The sequence below is a fragment of the Lemur catta genome, unplaced genomic scaffold (assembly GCF_020740605.2).
Source record: "Lemur catta isolate mLemCat1 unplaced genomic scaffold, mLemCat1.pri scaffold_149_ctg1, whole genome shotgun sequence".
In the NCBI taxonomy this organism is placed as follows: domain Eukaryota; kingdom Metazoa; phylum Chordata; class Mammalia; order Primates; family Lemuridae; genus Lemur; species Lemur catta.
This window is the reverse complement of record NW_025423772.1, coordinates 53,389-70,158: the sequence shown is the minus strand read 5'-3', so window position 1 is coordinate 70,158 and position 16,770 is coordinate 53,389. Positions and strand designations below refer to the sequence as shown.

The 16,770-nt window shown below is 52.3% G+C and overlaps 3 non-coding genes and 3 pseudogenes across 3 annotated transcripts; all 6 read left to right on the top strand.

The window, feature by feature from the left end:
* The first annotated feature begins 2,811 nt into the window (after positions 1-2,811).
* Positions 2,812-2,933, top strand: LOC123629424 (annotated as a pseudogene).
* Positions 2,934-4,143: 1,210 nt separating this feature from the next.
* Positions 4,144-4,262, top strand: LOC123629405. The gene has a single exon (XR_006732052.1). It is a non-coding gene; the product is annotated as a 5S ribosomal RNA (ribosomal RNA).
* A 3,456-nt stretch (positions 4,263-7,718) lies between these two features.
* LOC123629423 lies at positions 7,719-7,839 on the top strand (annotated as a pseudogene).
* Positions 7,840-9,043: 1,204 nt separating this feature from the next.
* LOC123629404 lies at positions 9,044-9,162 on the top strand. The gene has a single exon (XR_006732051.1). It is a non-coding gene; the product is annotated as a 5S ribosomal RNA (ribosomal RNA).
* Positions 9,163-12,621: 3,459 nt separating this feature from the next.
* On the top strand, positions 12,622-12,742 carry LOC123629422 (annotated as a pseudogene).
* Positions 12,743-13,945: 1,203 nt separating this feature from the next.
* LOC123629403 lies at positions 13,946-14,064 on the top strand. Its single transcript, XR_006732050.1, has one exon. It is a non-coding gene; the product is annotated as a 5S ribosomal RNA (ribosomal RNA).
* Positions 14,065-16,770: the final 2,706 nt, after the last annotated feature.

Below are 16,770 nucleotides of genomic sequence, written 5' to 3'. Positions count from 1 at the left end.
CCTGTAGAAATCCTAGGGGAGTCCAGCAAGATAGCTCTAGGTGAAATCAACATTCCATCGATAGTTTCGATGTTTCTTATTTCCTCGCCAATACACACTAATGAATGCAATCTTTCAAAAGGATAACACTCAAAGTCACAGAAAATCTACGCGGCACCTACGGGGCAAAGGTGCCAACTTCGATGGGAAACTTAGTAAAAAACGTACATGATGGCTCAAATCCATGGAGAGGCTATCCTGTAGTCCTCGATAGACGGACACAGAGTCCCCAAACTAATCATTTCCCCCAAATTAATAAATAATCCAATTTAAGCAGGGTGTATAACTAGAAACTTACTATCTGCTTCTTTCTCTTTTTCTTTTAATTTGGGAAAGGGGTATGTTAAAGAATGATAATAATGATCATGATTATCAGTATGATTATTATATTAAATCGAATTAACCGTACCAAAACCCCACCACTCACCTTATAAAAATGGGAGTTGATGCATATGTCGGAAGCCGCTGTGTATCTTTTCCTCAAGGCGTGGAACCACAGAAACGCTTCTCCCAAACAAATCCCATCTCGACTGTCATCCTTTTCCTGGCTTTTCCTTTGAAAGTTTTTGCTCTCTGTTATAGGACTATCTCATTGAGGTAGTTTGTTAATTTCACAGTTTATAGAATACATGTGGAACGATTCTGGATTCCTTCTGGGTAACTTGTGTGCCAGGGGAAACCTTCTGTTTGGAGAATACTCCTTGCTTACACAGGAAGCTGCAGTTCATCAGCGCTGCTAGAGAATGGCACTGCACGAATCAGTCGAAGTATCTTTATGCGATCTTTGACTAGGTCCGTGTACAAGGGGCTCCCGTGAGGATTACCCTAGATGCTTCCTGGTCACATGTGCCCTATCTTCTCTCTGGTACGTGCTACTCAGAGAATATGCTTGCTCCTGAATTATGCCAGTGTTTATTCATATCCATTTATGCTGCATTGTTTTCCAAATGGTTCTATAATTTCGCCTCCCATATCAGCAGGGTGAGTGCAAGAGTTTTCCTCAAAGCCAACACAGTGATCAGTTTCTTAAGTTTCCTCAATCTGGTGAGTTGGAAACTATATCTGGCTTCATTTTTTATTCCGTATTTCCTTGACTAATAATGAGGACACAGGGCCAAAGGCGCATTAAGCATATAAAACGTAGATATTCTGTAACAGTAACATTTTGCCAATTATATGGGCTACAGATACCTTGTCCTGTTTGCAGCTTGTTTTTGATCCTGTTCATGGTATCTTTGGAAACTTTTCATGATGGGAAATTTGAAATAGAAACAAAATCGGAAAGAATAGTAGAATATTTTCTCACTCCCCTGACTCAAGAAATCACCAACCCCTGGCCAGATCTTGTTTCCTTTATACCCCTCCTACCTTAAGTTCATGATCCCCTTAATGATATCCCTCCATCGATAAAAAGTCAATATGTTTCTATCAAAGGTAGAGGCTTTCTTCCATTTTTCAGTGTACTCACAGCCACATTATTCCATCTAAAAATTTCACCGTATTAGAGATAACAGCAAGTACTCAATGTTTGCGTTTCCCTGAGACACACACGCTCATTTCAGTTTCTTGGATCCAGTCCAAATACAGTACCTACCTTGTGAGGGGTTGAGATGTCTTTTGAAAGAGTGTCCATACATCGCGACTAGTCGGGGGCAGCCCCGGTTGTCACCATTTCCCTTTGTTTCCTACCGCTGTCCGCAGTGACCCGAGTTACTTTCGCATTGTGAGGGGTTTCATCGCGGATTTAAACGTATCTAATGTGTTTCAATATCTTGCAATTATTATACTTACTGGCGATCAAACCGTCCTGTGTTTGGCAAACGGGAGTCTACTCATTCTGGTTCCTGTGTCTTTTGACGTGACCCTCGTCCTGTTGGATATCATAGCATCCACGCTTCCCAGTACAAGAAGCGTCCGTTTCCCGCCCCAGACTTCAAGTCAGCCTATGTCTCCAGTAAGTCTTAGGACCGTTTAATAACGATGGTTGGCGGAGACCACGATCTAGATGCTGCTGAAATGCACTACTGTTGAGTTCGCACCTATGTCTCGGCACTTTCCGTGGAAAAACTAAAAATAAATAAATAAATAAATAAATAAATAAATAAATAAAGGAAGAAAAGAAAAAAAAAATTACAGGAAAACACATTGAGTTTCCACTGATAATCCAAGTTCAAACTGAGAACCGAGAGTTGTTTTTACATGACTTGATCGATTTCACCTCTTCCTCTCACACCCAAATTCCCAGTCCCCAAAGACACCAACAGCATTTCTTCTTTGCAGGATCCCACAGAATAATCGTAGCCATGCACCATATAACCGTGGACTGGTTCCTACTGCATGAAGTAGGAAAGGCGAGGAAGGAACTTTCTACTGTTCCGGCTGCTCCACTGTGAAAACGTAAGAGCTGCCGTCCGCCGAAGCCAGTCTGCTCATGTCCAAGGAGCTCTGAGCCACGTCACACTCCTTTGGAATATTTCCCTGAGCCTTCATGTGGGCTCCTGACGTCTGTAGAATCTCACAAGTCACACATTGCCCTCCCGTTTGTGTCCTCCGTGCTTTGAATAGATGTGCTATTGAGTGTTTGATTTTTGTTGTCATTGGTGTATGTGTTTGTGGCAAAGTGTTGAGTGTTTGGTGTGTATGTAGCAGCTAGAGAGCGAGGCTCTGAAGGCTACTGGGCAGCAGGAGGGCGCGGGGTCGGGTGTGGGGCGCTGGGCCGGGAGGGCCGCGTGGCAGCTCGGCCTCTTGAGGCGTCCGGGGACAGCCGCCGCCGTCTAGGGCCATAGCACCCTGAACGTCCCCGATCTCGTCTGATCTGGGAAGCTAAGCAGGGTCGGGGGCCCGGTTTTGTACTTGGATGGGAGACCGCCTGGGAATACCAGGTGCTGCAGGCTTTTGCCTCTTCTTTTGTCCCGCCCGCCGAGGGGTCGGGGGTGGGGGGGCCCCGGCGTTCTGTGCCCGCCTCCACTTTCGCCCTCGGCCCCTGGCACTCCCCCCGCCCCCCCGCCGGCGCGGCCCGCTGCCCCCGCCCAGGGCGTCCTCCCCTCTCCCCCGCTGCAACACCACCGCCAGGTGGCGGCAGCGGCAGAGCGTCCCAGCCGTTCCGTTCCTGTTCGGCCGGCAGCGGAGCCCCAGCCCTGGGCCCCACACCGGGCCGGGCGGGCGGCGGGATCCCTGAGTGCCGCTGGGTCTCCTCTCCCCCACACCCGGCACCACCCCGCCCCGCACTCCGGGACGTCGCGTACACCCGGCGCGGGACAGCCCACGGCGGCAAACCTTGTCCTGGGCCCCCGGACCCCCGGCCGACCGTGCACTTCCTCTCCGCCGCACACCCGGGCCTCGGGCCCGGGCCTCACGCCGGGCGGGCTCCTCGCCACCGCCGGGGCTCCCGAGAGACACACCGGCGCGCCGCACAGGGCGAGTTTCCGGCCACCCGGGCAGAGAGGACGCACAACAGCACACGGAGCGCACGCAGCCAAACCCAAACCACCCACCGGCCCCCCCGACCCGTGGCTACCCACCCCAAACCCCACCCCACCGGGCCACAGGATAGCGGGCTCTGGCCCGCCCCGCCGCCCCCCGCCCCCGCGCGGGGGCTGCTGCCACAACGCAGGCCCTGAGGGGAATCGGGGCAGAACGGTCCTCCCCAGACGGGGGTGGGGTGGCGGGGTGGGGGGGACACTGCAGGTCTTCCTTCAGGACCTCCGGGTGAAGGACCGGCGGCAGGCGCGGCCCTGCCTCCTCGTGCCGGCCCCGCCCCAAAGCCCCCTCCCCACCGTGCCCTCGCGTGGGCCGGCGGAGGGCCCTATCTCCCGCACTCTCCGGCTCTGGCCCTCCGCCCCCACGCGTGGAAGCCTGTCCCCTGCGCGCGTGCCCGTGGGGTCTGCTCCTCGGGGTGTGGGACGGTGGTGCGCCCGTGGTTTGGGTGGGGGTGGGGGGGTGCGCGCGCAAGACCCGTCAGGCCCCGCCTGGCCCCCCACCCCCACCCCGATACTGGCAGGTGGGCTAGCGATGGGCCAGGGCGGCGGGAGGGACCCGACGGCGCAGGGAGGGACGCGTCCCAGCAGCTCGGCCTCTTGAGGCGTCCGGGGGGCGGCCACCGTCGTCTACGGCCAGACCACCCTGAACGCGCCCGATCTCGTCTGATCTCGGAAGCTAAGCAGGGTCGGGCCCGGTTAGTACTTGGATGGGAGACCGCCTGGGAATCCCGGGTGCCGTAGGCTTTTTGCTCTGCCTCTTTTTCTGTCCCGCCCCCCTGGGCTGGGAAGGGGAGGGGGGGGCCTTCGCCCTCCGCGCCCGCCCCGGCTCCCGCCCCCGCCGGCCCGGACCCTGCCCCGTGGCCCCTGGAGAGAGGGTCAGATTGGAGATGTGGAGGCTCAGTCCCCGAGGCTGTCGCCCCTCACACACCTGCCGCAGGTCCGGGCCTCCGGAACTTCTGACCGACCGGCTCTGAATTCAGGACACAGTCTAAAGTTGTCCAAGGAGATGACCACGTTACCACCCTAGGAAAGGAAAAATTGGACCCTATCCACATATGCAGAAGAAGAGAATCTAAACAGTTGGCTATTCGTTCACGGTAACATAATTCAAGAATCCAGATGCGAAGACATCTAGAGACACTTTTCAAACGTCTAAATCTTTAGAAAATATTCTGAAGGCTTAAGAAGTAGAAACATTCTTTGGAAAGTCACGAGCAAGACCAGGGTGTTGATAGGAAATCCTTCCGTTCGATCCTGCAAGAGACGCTCCAAAAATGTACTACAACAAGGGAAAACACTAATAATATGTGGGAAAGGAAAATCACCTTTCTTCATTTTCCTCACCTCCTACGGTTCTCAAAATAGAATGTTTTCCCCTATGCACGGGAGACCTGTAGAAATCCTAGGGGAGTCCAGCAAGATAGCTCTAGGTGAAATCAACATTCCATCGATAGTTTCGATGTTTCTTATTTCCTCGCCAATACACACTAATGAATGCAATCTTTCAAAAGGATAACACTCAAAGTCACAGAAAATCTACGCGGCACCTACGGGGCAAAGGTGCCAACTTCGATGGGAAACTTAGTAAAAACGTACATGATGGCTCAAATCCATGGAGAGGCTATCCTGTAGTCCTCGATAGACGGACACAGAGTCCCCAAACTAATCATTTCCCCCAAATTAATAAATAATCCAATTTAAGCAGGGTGTATAACTAGAAACTTACTATCTGCTTCTTTCTCTTTTTCTTTTAATTTGGGAAAGGGGTATGTTAAAGAATGATAATAATGATCATGATTATCAGTATGATTATTATATTAAATCGAATTAACCGTACCAAAACCCCACCACTCACCTTATAAAAATGGGAGTTGATGCATATGTCGAAAGCCGCTGTGTATCTTTTCCTCAAGGCGTGGAACCACAGAAACGCTTCTCCCAAACAAATCCCATCTCGACTGTCATCCTTTTCCTGGCTTTTCCTTTGAAAGTTTTTGCTCTCTGTTATAGGACTATCTCATTGAGGTAGTTTGTTAATTTCACAGTTTATAGAATACATGTGGAACGATTCTGGATTCCTTCTGGGTAACTTGTGTGCCAGGGGAAACCTTCTGTTTGGAGAATACTCCTTGCTTACACAGGAAGCTGCAGTTCATCAGCGCTGCTAGAGAATGGCACTGCACGAATCAGTCGAAGTATCTTTATGCGATCTTTGACTAGGTCCGTGTACAAGGGGCTCCCGTGAGGATTACCCTAGATGCTTCCTGGTCACATGTGCCCTATCTTCTCTCTGGTACGTGCTACTCAGAGAATATGCTTGCTCCTGAATTATGCCAGTGTTTATTCATATCCATTTATGCTGCATTGTTTTCCAAATGGTTCTATAATTTCGCCTCCCATATCAGCAGGGTGAGTGCAAGAGTTTTCCTCAAAGCCAACACAGTGATCAGTTTCTTAAGTTTCCTCAATCTGGTGAGTTGGAAACTATATCTGGCTTCATTTTTTATTCCGTATTTCCTTGACTAATAATGAGGACACAGGGCCAAAGGCGCATTAAGCATATAAAACGTAGATATTCTGTAACAGTAACATTTTGCCAATTATATGGGCTACAGATACCTTGTCCTGTTTGCAGCTTGTTTTTGATCCTGTTCATGGTATCTTTGGAAACTTTTCATGATGGGAAATTTGAAATAGAAACAAAATCGGAAAGAATAGTAGAATATTTTCTCACTCCCCTGACTCAAGAAATCACCAACCCCTGGCCAGATCTTGTTTCCTTTATACCCCTCCTACCTTAAGTTCATGATCCCCTTAATGATATCCCTCCATCGATAAAAAGTCAATATGTTTCTATCAAAGGTAGAGGCTTTCTTCCATTTTTCAGTGTACTCACAGCCACATTATTCCATCTAAAAATTTCACCGTATTAGAGATAACAGCAAGTACTCAATGTTTGCGTTTCCCTGAGACACACACGCTCATTTCAGTTTCTTTGGATCCAGTCCAAATACAGTACCTACCTTGTGAGGGGTTGAGATGTCTTTTGAAAGAGTGTCCATACATCGCGACTAGTCGGGGGCAGCCCCGGTTGTCACCATTTCCCTTTGTTTCCTACCGCTGTCCGCAGTGACCCGAGTTACTTTCGCATTGTGAGGGGTTTCATCGCGGATTTAAACGTATCTAATGTGTTTCAATATCTTGCAATTATTATACTTACTGGCGATCAAACCGTCCTGTGTTTGGCAAACGGGAGTCTACTCATTCTGGTTCCTGTGTCTTTTGACGTGACCCTCGTCCTGTTGGATATCATAGCATCCACGCTTCCCAGTACAAGAAGCGTCCGTTTCCCGCCCCAGACTTCAAGTCAGCCTATGTCTCCAGTAAGTCTTAGGACCGTTTAATAACGATGGTTGGCGGAGACCACGATCTAGATGCTGCTGAAATGCACTACTGTTGAGTTCGCACCTATGTCTCGGCACTTTCCGTGGAAAAACTAAAAATAAATAAATAAATAAATAAATAAATAAATAAATAAAGGAAGAAAAGAAAAAAAAATTACAGGAAAACACATTGAGTTTCCACTGATAATCCAAGTTCAAACTGAGAACCGAGAGTTGTTTTTACATGACTTGATCGATTTCACCTCTTCCTCTCACACCCAAATTCCCAGTCCCCAAAGACACCAACAGCATTTCTTCTTTGCAGGATCCCACAGAATAATCGTAGCCATGCACCATATAACCGTGGACTGGTTCCTACTGCATGAAGTAGGAAAGGCGAGGAAGGAACTTTCTACTGTTCCGGCTGCTCCACTGTGAAAACGTAAGAGCTGCCGTCCGCCGAAGCCAGTCTGCTCATGTCCAAGGAGCTCTGAGCCACGTCACACTCCTTTGGAATATTTCCCTGAGCCTTCATGTGGGCTCCTGACGTCTGTAGAATCTCACAAGTCACACATTGCCCTCCCGTTTGTGTCCTCCGTGCTTTGAATAGATGTGCTATTGAGTGTTTGATTTTTGTTGTCATTGGTGTATGTGTTTGTGGCAAAGTGTTGAGTGTTTGGTGTGTATGTAGCAGCTAGAGAGCGAGGCTCTGAAGGCTACTGGGCAGCAGGAGGGCGCGGGGTCGGGTGTGGGGCGCTGGGCCGGGAGGGCCGCGTGGCAGCTCGGCCTCTTGAGGCGTCCGGGGACAGCCGCCGCCGTCTAGGGCCATAGCACCCTGAACGTCCCCGATCTCGTCTGATCTGGGAAGCTAAGCAGGGTCGGGGGCCCGGTTTGTACTTGGATGGGAGACCGCCTGGGAATACCAGGTGCTGCAGGCTTTTGCCTCTTCTTTTGTCCCGCCCGCCGAGGGGTCGGGGGTGGGGGGGCCCCGGCGTTCTGTGCCCGCCTCCACTTTCGCCCTCGGCCCCTGGCACTCCCCCGCCCCCCCGCCGGCGCGGCCCGCTGCCCCCGCCCAGGGCGTCCTCCCCTCTCCCCCGCTGCAACACCACCGCCAGGTGGCGGCAGCGGCAGAGCGTCCCAGCCGTTCCGTTCCTGTTCGGCCGGCAGCGGAGCCCCAGCCCTGGGCCCCACACCGGGCCGGGCGGGCGGCGGGATCCCTGAGTGCCGCTGGGTCTCCTCTCCCCCCACACCCGGCACCCCCCGCCCCGCACTCCGGGACGTCGCGTACACCCGGCGCGGGACAGCCCACGGCGGCAAACCTTGTCCTGGGCCCCCGGACCCCCGGCCGACCGTGCACTTCCTCTCCGCCGCACACCCGGGCCTCGGGCCCGGGCCTCACGCCGGGCGGGCTCCTCGCCACCGCCGGGGCTCCCGAGAGACACACCGGCGCGCCGCACAGGGCGAGTTTCCGGCCACCCGGGCAGAGAGGACGCACAACAGCACACGGAGCGCACGCAGCCAAACCCAAACCACCCACCGGCCCCCCGACCCGTGGCTACCCACCCCAAACCCCACCCCACCGGGCCACAGGATAGCGGGCTCTGGCCCGCCCCGCCGCCCCCCGCCCCCGCGCGGGGGCTGCTGCCACACGCAGGCCCTGAGGGGAATCGGGGCAGAACGGTCCTCCCCAGACGGGGGTGGGGTGGCGGGGTGGGGGGGACACTGCAGGTCTTCCTTCAGGACCTCCGGGTGAAGGACCGGCGGCAGGCGCGGCCCTGCCTCCTCGTGCCGGCCCCGCCCCAAAGCCCCTCCCCACCGTGCCCTCGCGTGGGCCGGCGGAGGGCCCTATCTCCCGCACTCTCCGGCTCTGGCCCTCCGCCCCCACGCGTGGAAGCCTGTCCCTGCGCGCGTGCCCGTGGGTCTGCTCCTCGGGGTGTGGGACGGTGGTGCGCCCGTGGTTTGGGTGGGGGTGGGGGGGTGCGCGCGCAAGACCCGTCAGGCCCCGCCTGGCCCCCCACCCCCACCCCGATACTGGCAGGTGGGCTAGCGATGGGCCAGGGCGGCGGGAGGGACCCGACGGCGCAGGGAGGGACGCGTCCCAGCAGCTCGGCCTCTTGAGGCGTCCGGGGGGCGGCCACCGTCGTCTACGGCCAGACCACCCTGAACGCGCCCGATCTCGTCTGATCTCGGAAGCTAAGCAGGGTCGGGCCCGGTTAGTACTTGGATGGGAGACCGCCTGGGAATCCCGGGTGCCGTAGGCTTTTTGCTCTGCCTCTTTTTCTGTCCCGCCCCCCTGGGCTGGGAAGGGGAGGGGGGGGGCCTTCGCCCTCCGCGCCCGCCCCGGCTCCCGCCCCCGGCCGGCCCGGACCCTGCCCCGTGGCCCCTGGAGAGAGGGTCAGATTGGAGATGTGGAGGCTCAGTCCCCGAGGCTGTCGCCCCTCACACACCTGCCGCAGGTCCGGGCCTCCGGAACTTCTGACCGACCGGCTCTGAATTCAGGACACAGTCTAAAGTTGTCCAAGGAGATGACCACGTTACCACCCTAGGAAAGGAAAAATTGGACCCTATCCACATATGCAGAAGAAGAGAATCTAAACAGTTGGCTATTCGTTCACGGTAACATAATTCAAGAATCCAGATGCGAAGACATCTAGAGACACTTTTCAAACGTCTAAATCTTTAGAAAATATTCTGAAGGCTTAAGAAGTAGAAACATTCTTTGGAAAGTCACGAGCAAGACCAGGGTGTTGATAGGAAATCCTTCCGTTCGATCCTGCAAGAGACGCTCCAAAAATGTACTACAACAAGGGAAAACACTAATAATATGTGGGAAAGGAAAATCACCTTTCTTCATTTTCCTCACCTCCTACGGTTCTCAAAATAGAATGTTTTCCCCTATGCACGGGAGACCTGTAGAAATCCTAGGGGAGTCCAGCAAGATAGCTCTAGGTGAAATCAACATTCCATCGATAGTTTCGATGTTTCTTATTTCCTCGCCAATACACACTAATGAATGCAATCTTTCAAAAGGATAACACTCAAAGTCACAGAAAATCTACGCGGCACCTACGGGGCAAAGGTGCCAACTTCGATGGGAAACTTAGTAAAAACGTACATGATGGCTCAAATCCATGGAGAGGCTATCCTGTAGTCCTCGATAGACGGACACAGAGTCCCCAAACTAATCATTTCCCCCAAATTAATAAATAATCCAATTTAAGCAGGGTGTATAACTAGAAACTTACTATCTGCTTCTTTCTCTTTTTCTTTTAATTTGGGAAAGGGGTATGTTAAAGAATGATAATAATGATCATGATTATCAGTATGATTATTATATTAAATCGAATTAACCGTACCAAAACCCCACCACTCACCTTATAAAAATGGGAGTTGATGCATATGTCGAAAGCCGCTGTGTATCTTTTCCTCAAGGCGTGGAACCACAGAAACGCTTCTCCCAAACAAATCCCATCTCGACTGTCATCCTTTTCCTGGCTTTTCCTTTGAAAGTTTTTGCTCTCTGTTATAGGACTATCTCATTGAGGTAGTTTGTTAATTTCACAGTTTATAGAATACATGTGGAACGATTCTGGATTCCTTCTGGGTAACTTGTGTGCCAGGGGAAACCTTCTGTTTGGAGAATACTCCTTGCTTACACAGGAAGCTGCAGTTCATCAGCGCTGCTAGAGAATGGCACTGCACGAATCAGTCGAAGTATCTTTATGCGATCTTTGACTAGGTCCGTGTACAAGGGGCTCCCGTGAGGATTACCCTAGATGCTTCCTGGTCACATGTGCCCTATCTTCTCTCTGGTACGTGCTACTCAGAGAATATGCTTGCTCCTGAATTATGCCAGTGTTTATTCATATCCATTTATGCTGCATTGTTTTCCAAATGGTTCTATAATTTCGCCTCCCATATCAGCAGGGTGAGTGCAAGAGTTTTCCTCAAAGCCAACACAGTGATCAGTTTCTTAAGTTTCCTCAATCTGGTGAGTTGGAAACTATATCTGGCTTCATTTTTTATTCCGTATTTCCTTGACTAATAATGAGGACACAGGGCCAAAGGCGCATTAAGCATATAAAACGTAGATATTCTGTAACAGTAACATTTTGCCAATTATATGGGCTACAGATACCTTGTCCTGTTTGCAGCTTGTTTTTGATCCTGTTCATGGTATCTTTGGAAACTTTTCATGATGGGAAATTTGAAATAGAAACAAAATCGGAAAGAATAGTAGAATATTTTCTCACTCCCCTGACTCAAGAAATCACCAACCCCTGGCCAGATCTTGTTTCCTTTATACCCCTCCTACCTTAAGTTCATGATCCCCTTAATGATATCCCTCCATCGATAAAAAGTCAATATGTTTCTATCAAAGGTAGAGGCTTTCTTCCATTTTTCAGTGTACTCACAGCCACATTATTCCATCTAAAAATTTCACCGTATTAGAGATAACAGCAAGTACTCAATGTTTGCGTTTCCCTGAGACACACACGCTCATTTCAGTTTCTTTGGATCCAGTCCAAATACAGTACCTACCTTGTGAGGGGTTGAGATGTCTTTTGAAAGAGTGTCCATACATCGCGACTAGTCGGGGGCAGCCCCGGTTGTCACCATTTCCCTTTGTTTCCTACCGCTGTCCGCAGTGACCCGAGTTACTTTCGCATTGTGAGGGGTTTCATCGCGGATTTAAACGTATCTAATGTGTTTCAATATCTTGCAATTATTATACTTACTGGCGATCAAACCGTCCTGTGTTTGGCAAACGGGAGTCTACTCATTCTGGTTCCTGTGTCTTTTGACGTGACCCTCGTCCTGTTGGATATCATAGCATCCACGCTTCCCAGTACAAGAAGCGTCCGTTTCCCGCCCCAGACTTCAAGTCAGCCTATGTCTCCAGTAAGTCTTAGGACCGTTTAATAACGATGGTTGGCGGAGACCACGATCTAGATGCTGCTGAAATGCACTACTGTTGAGTTCGCACCTATGTCTCGGCACTTTCCGTGGAAAAACTAAAAATAAATAAATAAATAAATAAATAAATAAATAAATAAAGGAAGAAAAGAAAAAAAAAATTACAGGAAAACACATTGAGTTTCCACTGATAATCCAAGTTCAAACTGAGAACCGAGAGTTGTTTTTACATGACTTGATCGATTTCACCTCTTCCTCTCACACCCAAATTCCCAGTCCCCAAAGACACCAACAGCATTTCTTCTTTGCAGGATCCCACAGAATAATCGTAGCCATGCACCATATAACCGTGGACTGGTTCCTACTGCATGAAGTAGGAAAGGCGAGGAAGGAACTTTCTACTGTTCCGGCTGCTCCACTGTGAAAACGTAAGAGCTGCCGTCCGCCGAAGCCAGTCTGCTCATGTCCAAGGAGCTCTGAGCCACGTCACACTCCTTTGGAATATTTCCCTGAGCCTTCATGTGGGCTCCTGACGTCTGTAGAATCTCACAAGTCACACATTGCCCTCCCGTTTGTGTCCTCCGTGCTTTGAATAGATGTGCTATTGAGTGTTTGATTTTTGTTGTCATTGGTGTATGTGTTTGTGGCAAAGTGTTGAGTGTTTGGTGTGTATGTAGCAGCTAGAGAGCGAGGCTCTGAAGGCTACTGGGCAGCAGGAGGGCGCGGGGTCGGGTGTGGGGCGCTGGGCCGGGAGGGCCGCGTGGCAGCTCGGCCTCTTGAGGCGTCCGGGGACAGCCGCCGCCGTCTAGGGCCATAGCACCCTGAACGTCCCCGATCTCGTCTGATCTGGGAAGCTAAGCAGGGTCGGGGGCCCGGTTTGTACTTGGATGGGAGACCGCCTGGGAATACCAGGTGCTGCAGGCTTTTGCCTCTTCTTTTGTCCCGCCCGCCGAGGGGTCGGGGGTGGGGGGGCCCCGGCGTTCTGTGCCCGCCTCCACTTTCGCCCTCGGCCCCTGGCACTCCCCCGCCCCCCCGCCGGCGCGGCCCGCTGCCCCCGCCCAGGGCGTCCTCCCCTCTCCCCCGCTGCAACACCACCGCCAGGTGGCGGCAGCGGCAGAGCGTCCCAGCCGTTCCGTTCCTGTTCGGCCGGCAGCGGAGCCCCAGCCCTGGGCCCCACACCGGGCCGGGCGGGCGGCGGGATCCCTGAGTGCCGCTGGGTCTCCTCTCCCCCACACCCGGCACCCCCCGCCCCGCACTCCGGGACGTCGCGTACACCCGGCGCGGGACAGCCCACGGCGGCAAACCTTGTCCTGGGCCCCCGGACCCCCGGCCGACCGTGCACTTCCTCTCCGCCGCACACCCGGGCCTCGGGCCCGGGCCTCACGCCGGGCGGGCTCCTCGCCACCGCCGGGGCTCCCGAGAGACACACCGGCGCGCCGCACAGGGCGAGTTTCCGGCCACCCGGGCAGAGAGGACGCACAACAGCACACGGAGCGCACGCAGCCAAACCCAAACCACCCACCGGCCCCCCGACCCGTGGCTACCCACCCCAAACCCCACCCCACCGGGCCACAGGATAGCGGGCTCTGGCCCGCCCCGCCGCCCCCCGCCCCCGCGCGGGGGCTGCTGCCACACGCAGGCCCTGAGGGGAATCGGGGCAGAACGGTCCTCCCCAGACGGGGGTGGGGTGGCGGGGTGGGGGGGACACTGCAGGTCTTCCTTCAGGACCTCCGGGTGAAGGACCGGCGGCAGGCGCGGCCCTGCCTCCTCGTGCCGGCCCCGCCCCAAAGCCCCTCCCCACCGTGCCCTCGCGTGGGCCGGCGGAGGGCCCTATCTCCCGCACTCTCCGGCTCTGGCCCTCCGCCCCCACGCGTGGAAGCCTGTCCCTGCGCGCGTGCCCGTGGGTCTGCTCCTCGGGGTGTGGGACGGTGGTGCGCCCGTGGTTTGGGTGGGGGTGGGGGGGTGCGCGCGCAAGACCCGTCAGGCCCCGCCTGGCCCCCCACCCCCACCCCGATACTGGCAGGTGGGCTAGCGATGGGCCAGGGCGGCGGGAGGGACCCGACGGCGCAGGGAGGGACGCGTCCCAGCAGCTCGGCCTCTTGAGGCGTCCGGGGGGCGGCCACCGTCGTCTACGGCCAGACCACCCTGAACGCGCCCGATCTCGTCTGATCTCGGAAGCTAAGCAGGGTCGGGCCCGGTTAGTACTTGGATGGGAGACCGCCTGGGAATCCCGGGTGCCGTAGGCTTTTTGCTCTGCCTCTTTTTCTGTCCCGCCCCCCTGGGCTGGGAAGGGGAGGGGGGGGCCTTCGCCCTCCGCGCCCGCCCCGGCTCCCGCCCCCGGCCGGCCCGGACCCTGCCCCGTGGCCCCTGGAGAGAGGGTCAGATTGGAGATGTGGAGGCTCAGTCCCCGAGGCTGTCGCCCCTCACACACCTGCCGCAGGTCCGGGCCTCCGGAACTTCTGACCGACCGGCTCTGAATTCAGGACACAGTCTAAAGTTGTCCAAGGAGATGACCACGTTACCACCCTAGGAAAGGAAAAATTGGACCCTATCCACATATGCAGAAGAAGAGAATCTAAACAGTTGGCTATTCGTTCACGGTAACATAATTCAAGAATCCAGATGCGAAGACATCTAGAGACACTTTTCAAACGTCTAAATCTTTAGAAAATATTCTGAAGGCTTAAGAAGTAGAAACATTCTTTGGAAAGTCACGAGCAAGACCAGGGTGTTGATAGGAAATCCTTCCGTTCGATCCTGCAAGAGACGCTCCAAAAATGTACTACAACAAGGGAAAACACTAATAATATGTGGGAAAGGAAAATCACCTTTCTTCATTTTCCTCACCTCCTACGGTTCTCAAAATAGAATGTTTTCCCCTATGCACGGGAGACCTGTAGAAATCCTAGGGGAGTCCAGCAAGATAGCTCTAGGTGAAATCAACATTCCATCGATAGTTTCGATGTTTCTTATTTCCTCGCCAATACACACTAATGAATGCAATCTTTCAAAAGGATAACACTCAAAGTCACAGAAAATCTACGCGGCACCTACGGGGCAAAGGTGCCAACTTCGATGGAAAACTTAGTAAAAACGTACATGATGGCTCAAATCCATGGAGAGGCTATCCTGTAGTCCTCGATAGACGGACACAGAGTCCCCAAACTAATCATTTCCCCCAAATTAATAAATAATCCAATTTAAGCAGGGTGTATAACTAGAAACTTACTATCTGCTTCTTTCTCTTTTTCTTTTAATTTGGGAAAGGGGTATGTTAAAGAATGATAATAATGATCATGATTATCAGTATGATTATTATATTAAATCGAATTAACCGTACCAAAACCCCACCACTCACCTTATAAAAATGGGAGTTGATGCATATGTCGGAAGCCGCTGTGTATCTTTTCCTCAAGGCGTGGAACCACAGAAACGCTTCTCCCAAACAAATCCCATCTCGACTGTCATCCTTTTCCTGGCTTTTCCTTTGAAAGTTTTTGCTCTCTGTTATAGGACTATCTCATTGAGGTAGTTTGTTAATTTCACAGTTTATAGAATACATGTGGAACGATTCTGGATTCCTTCTGGGTAACTTGTGTGCCAGGGGAAACCTTCTGTTTGGAGAATACTCCTTGCTTACACAGGAAGCTGCAGTTCATCAGCGCTGCTAGAGAATGGCACTGCACGAATCAGTCGAAGTATCTTTATGCGATCTTTGACTAGGTCCGTGTACAAGGGGCTCCCGTGAGGATTACCCTAGATGCTTCCTGGTCACATGTGCCCTATCTTCTCTCTGGTACGTGCTACTCAGAGAATATGCTTGCTCCTGAATTATGCCAGTGTTTATTCATATCCATTTATGCTGCATTGTTTTCCAAATGGTTCTATAATTTCGCCTCCCATATCAGCAGGGTGAGTGCAAGAGTTTTCCTCAAAGCCAACACAGTGATCAGTTTCTTAAGTTTCCTCAATCTGGTGAGTTGGAAACTATATCTGGCTTCATTTTTTATTCCGTATTTCCTTGACTAATAATGAGGACACAGGGCCAAAGGCGCATTAAGCATATAAAACGTAGATATTCTGTAACAGTAACATTTTGCCAATTATATGGGCTACAGATACCTTGTCCTGTTTGCAGCTTGTTTTTGATCCTGTTCATGGTATCTTTGGAAACTTTTCATGATGGGAAATTTGAAATAGAAACAAAATCGGACAGAATAGTAGAATATTTTCTCACTCCCCTGACTCAAGAAATCACCAACCCCTGGCCAGATCTTGTTTCCTTTATACCCCTCCTACCTTAAGTTCATGATCCCCTTAATGATATCCCTCCATCGATAAAAAGTCAATATGTTTCTATCAAAGGTAGAGGCTATCTTCCATTTTTCAGTGTACTCACAGCCACATTATTCCATCTAAAAATTTCACCGTATTAGAGATAACAGCAAGTACTCAATGTTTGCGTTTCCCTGAGACACACACGCTCATTTCAGTTTCTTTGGATCCAGTCCAAATACAGTACCTACCTTGTGAGGGGTTGAGATGTCTTTTGAAAGAGTGTCCATACATCGCGACTAGTCGGGGGCAGCCCCGGTTGTCACCATTTCCCTTTGTTTCCTACCGCTGTCCGCAGTGACCCGAGTTACTTTCGCATTGTGAGGGGTTTCATCGCGGATTTAAACGTATCTAATGTGTTTCAATATCTTGCAATTATTATACTTACTGGCGATCAAACCGTCCTGTGTTTGGCAAACGGGAGTCTACTCATTCTGGTTCCTGTGTCTTTTGACGTGACCCTCGTCCTGTTGGATATCATAGCATCCACGCTTCCCAGTACAAGAAGCGTCCGTTTCCCGCCCCAGACTTCAAGTCAGCCTATGTCTCCAGTAAGTCTTAGGACCGTTTAATAACGATGGTTGGCGGAGACCACGATCTAGATGCTGCTGAAATGC